This window comes from Cavia porcellus, unplaced genomic scaffold (genome assembly GCF_034190915.1).
Source record: "Cavia porcellus strain 051 isolate PalLab524CR breed Dunkin Hartley unplaced genomic scaffold, mCavPor4.1 scaffold_16, whole genome shotgun sequence".
Classification (NCBI taxonomy): domain Eukaryota; kingdom Metazoa; phylum Chordata; class Mammalia; order Rodentia; family Caviidae; genus Cavia; species Cavia porcellus.
The window spans coordinates 59338820-59343838 of NW_026947499.1; the positions used below are offsets into that span (position 1 = coordinate 59338820).

Consider the following 5019-nt stretch of genomic DNA (forward strand, 5'->3'; position numbering starts at 1 on the left):
GCACCTTGTTGAAGATGGCAATCCTGGAGTGTTCCTGAAACTGCCACTGTTGTACACGAATTTGTCATGCTTCTGGAGAATTATAAATCATGTGTCTCACACCATATTTTTGTTAGACAGCAGTGACACAGATGTTTTGGTGATGAATAAAGACAGCATAGCTTTCCTCTGCTGAGAAGCCATCAAGGGGAAGTGAGCTCTTGATGAAACTTGAAATGAATGGAACTGACTGGCTTCCTATATTACACCAATAAACATGAGCGGTACCAATCCTGATATTTTGCAGGCACCACACCAGGTTAATAGATTCTTTGTGTGTAATTCAGAACTGAGCCCTTATCATGTGGAATCTACTGTGAATTCAGAACTCAAAGCTGGATCTTTACATTTCTCAGAAGACGTCTTCACCTATTTTACTGTCCATAGACTCAGATACACCCTATATGAAATTATTGCATGTGATCTCAATTACAATCCTGAATGTCTCTTGCCAGTTGGACAAGCAAATGGTTATATTGTACTTACAAATCTTAGTCAAGATCAGAATTTAAAATTCAAAGATTTAATAGGAAAAGAATTTGTCCCAAAACATGTACAACAACGCAACACAGTTGCATCGAACGCATTGAATAGTAACTGACTTGCTGCTGGTCTAGATAAACACAGAACTGACTTTTCAGTGTTCATATCTGTAGCAAATACACTTCTGATATTGCCCCCAAGAAATAAGTGAGACTTCGAGCAGGCGAAACTGAAGCAACATTGTTAGTAACAAAACCACGTATGAGTTAGGGCAGAATGATATCTCTCTCTCTCTCTCTCTCTCTCTCTCTCTCTCATTCTCTCTCTCTTTCTCTCTCTCTCTCTCTCTCTCATTCTCTCTCTTTCTCTCTCTCTCTCTCTCTCTCTCTCTCTCTCTCTCTCTCTCTCTCTCTCTCTCTGTTGGCTTCTACAAGACCAGAAAGTTCTCCATACTCTATGCATTGTAACCTGGCCATATTTGATTTCCAAAATACAATCCAGAATATGTTTGTAGACACAAAAGCTGTTCAGGCAATGACAGTAGACCCATACTTCCATGATCATATTGCTTCCTTCTATGAAGGTCAAATTGCAAAATCTGATCTTAGGAAATTTCAAAAGCCAGTTTTGAATTTGCCTGACCAAAACCCTTAACAAAAGTAGCATGGTGTCCAGCTAGGATGGTCTGCTTGAGACTTTAACAAGGAACAGCAATATTATTAGGTTTTATGATATGCAACACACATACACTCTCATCAGGAAAAAAAACGGAACCCACAATAATTGAAAGAAGTGTACAGGCTTGAGACAATTACATTGCTTCCTTTGCATGGCATCCAACAAGTCAAAATCAAATCATAGTTGTGACTCCCAATCGAACAATGTCTGACTTCACAGTTTTTGAAAGGCTATTCCTTGCTTGGAGCCCAATTACATCTTTAATGTGAGTTTGTGGTCATCATCTGTATGAATGTGTGGAAGAAGCAAATGATGACTCTTTAGAAAAAGATATAGCAACAAAAATGCTCCTTTGAGCTTTATCAAGGTATGGACTTGATGCAAAGCAGGTGGAAATGAAGATCCATGGTTCAAGTCACTCTGGTATACTCTGTACTATATGAAGAAATATATAAAAGATATGGGTCAGAAATTTCCAAGCAATAAAGGATCTTTGGTTTATGTAGGAATCAAATCAATAGTAAAAGCATCTTAGGGAATAGTGGAAAGCAGCAGACATAACTGGAGTGGGTTGGATAAACTATTGTTCAGAATATAAGTGAAGAGAGAATCTTAGACTTATGGCTTTGTGGATGTAAAAAGAAATGAATAGATACAAATGGGAGGCTGTTTTTGAACACCCTTGTATAAGAAGAAGAATGCGAGAAAGCTGCTGCTGTGGAATTGCTCAACTTGGATATTTGGTGAGCAATTCAAATCCTGAATGAAGGGGCATCTTCAGAAAAAAAGAGCTCTGAATCTCAATGTGGTGGCAATGGCTTAATCAGGTTATACAGATGAGAAGATTTCCCTTTGGAGAGAAATGAGTAGCACTCAACAATTATAACTAAACAACCCATATATGTGTGTCATATTTGTGTTTCTGACAAGTGAGACAGGGTCTTACAATATTATTTTGTATGAAAACAAAGTTGCAGTATGTGACAGAGTGACATTTGCTTGTAAATTCCTTATTAATACATAGGTAAATAGATACATCAAGAAGTTGACCATTGAAATGAATGAAGCAGGAGATTTGAAAGTAATTTTGCTTGCAGACCTTACTAAAAATGGAGTGGATCTAATGGAGAGTTACATTGATAGAATTGGAGATGTTCAGACAGCAAGTTACTGCATGTTACAGAACTAAATTTTCTACAAAAGAGAATCCCTTTTTCTGATCTGAGCTATGCTGATCAGCTATGAGAGTCAAATGCAGAAGGACTCACTTCTGGATATTTGGAAAGATGAAAGCATTCAGTATAGGTTGAGAATTATAAAAATTTGTTAGATTCTTGGAGCTTTTGGTACAAACAAGCTGAATTTCATATTCACAGGAGTAAGTCAGATCCTAGTGCCAAGCCATTAGCACGGGTGTTTGTAAGTTATAATTTCTGTGGCAAGTCTATCTCCTACAACTGTTCCTCTGTCCCTCATCAAGGTAGAGATTCTAGTCAGTATGGTGTGAGCAACTCTCCAACAAAGTTTAAAGTCACAAGTTTCCCTGGCTGTTGAAAACCCCTTCCTTGATGTGCATTTTGCCTCATTAATATGGGAACCTGGGTTTCTAGCTGACCTGGAGGATCCAAATCAGATGAAACAGTCAATTTGAGCAAGGACGAAAAATTAGTTCAGCTTAACAACAGGTTTGCATGGTGTCATAATTGCAGGCATGGTAGACATGCTAGACATATGCTTAGTTGCTTCAGAGACCATACAGAATATGCTGTGTCTGCATCCATGTGTAAATACCTACATCTGTATAAAACAGAAAGCTTGGTGCCTGCAGAGACCGTTCAGCCATAAAATATTGCCACCTAAAGAGAAACCTTAAAGTGTGGAGCTTTCTAATATATGTCCATAGCTGAAAAACATACCTCAGAACAAGTCAATCAGTTCTTTCCTACAGTGGGAAAACAAATAATTCTAACAGATCAGAAAAAAAAATAACTTGGGATCAGGAAAAAAAATAATTAAATGGCAGTGAGATGATATGAAGAAAATATCAATGAAAATTCTAGTGTCAGCATAAATAACATAAAAACACTATTTGCAGAAGTAATAGCAGAAAACTTTCAAGTATGAGTTAAGAATCTGACATACAGATAAATGAGGCAGATTTGTAGGATTTTCCACTAGCCATAATCAAAATAAATCTACACCCAGGTGTATAATAAAGCTCTCAGAAATTCAGCACAAGAACATAATATTAAAAGCTGTTAGAGAAAAGAAACAAATCACCTCTAAAGGAAAGCCCATCAGAATCATGGAAAGCCCATCAAACTTCTCAACACAAACCTTCAATTCAAGAAGAGTTTGGAGTTAAGTATTCCAAGTCCTGAAGAAAACCAACTTCCAACCTAGATTGATGTACCCTGAAAATCTATCTTTCAGAATTAATGGAGATACAAGATACTTCCATGACAAAGAATGATTGAAGAAATACATGACCACAAAATCAACTCTACAAGTGTCCTGAACAATATTCTAGACAGAGCTAAAATGACCACAATTAAAAAGAATAACAATAGAAAGAAACTACCAGTTAGGGAAGCAATTACATAAAAGAGGAAAGCAGGGAAGCAAGTCAGGAAATAACATGACAAGGATAAGCCTATATACACACACACACACACACACACACACACACACACACACATCACTTACAACCATTAGTGTAAGTGGTCTCAATTTCATTGCTCCTCAGACAAAGGACTACCTAGGACATATAAAGAACTGAAAAAATCAGAGCCCCTGCATTCAAAGATTCAATCCAAAACTGGACATCTGAGGTAAATACACACTTCTCAGATGAATACATACAAATGGCAAATAAATATATAAAAGCTCAACAGCACTGATCATTCAAGATACATGAATTAAAGCAACACTGAGAACCTATCTCATTTCAGAAAGAATGACTATTTTTAATAAATCAACCAATAGTAGTTGCTGACAAGGCTGTAGGAAAAAAGAAACATTTCTCTACTCTTGGTAGGATTGTAGACTGGTGGAACCATTGTGGAAATCAGTGTGGAGAGTCTTCAAAAAAAACTAGAACCAAATGTTCCATTTGACCCAGTTATTCCCTTTCTTGGTATTTTCCCAAAAGAATTCAGAGCATTGTATCCCAGTGATACATGCACATTCATGTTTATAGTGGCACAGTTTATAACAGATAAATCTTGAAAACAACCCAAATGCCCATCACCAATGAATGGATAAAAAAAGATGTGGTTTTCTTTTATAATGAAGTAATGGAGTACTACTCTACCATAAAAAGGAATAAATGAGACATTTAAGATGTCTTGAGATCATACTCTTTAGTGAAATAAATTTGATTCACATGTGTAAATATCACATTGTCTCTCAACCCAGGAAGAAACTAAAGTGAAAAGGAGAGAGAGAGAGAGAGAGAGAGAGAGAGAGAGAGAGAACAGAACAGAACAGAACAGAACAGAACAGAACAGAACAGAACAGAAAAGAAAAGAAAAGAAAAGAAAAACATAGACAGAAGGCTGTAGCCATACATGCTTTCACGAGAGCCAGTCCCACAGCATGCAAGGCACTGCTGGAATCTGAAGAGGTGCAGTCACAGTAAGTTGGGGGTTGGCAAGCCTGAGGGCCTAGTAGGAGGGAAGTGCCTAGCCAGAGATGTGCACCAGCCCGTGGTGAATGTGAGGAACTCAGTCCTCCCACAGGAGTGGACAATTGGCCTGGCAACATTTGGAGTCCAGCACGAAAAACCTGGAACAGAACTGCAGTTGGCTTTGTTCAGCC

The 5019-nt window shown here is 37.7% G+C and overlaps 1 pseudogene; it reads left to right on the forward strand.

The window, feature by feature from the left end:
• Positions 1 to 256: 256 nt before the first annotated feature.
• On the forward strand, positions 257 to 3045 carry LOC100721192 (GATOR2 complex protein MIOS-like; annotated as a pseudogene).
• Positions 3046 to 5019: the final 1974 nt, after the last annotated feature.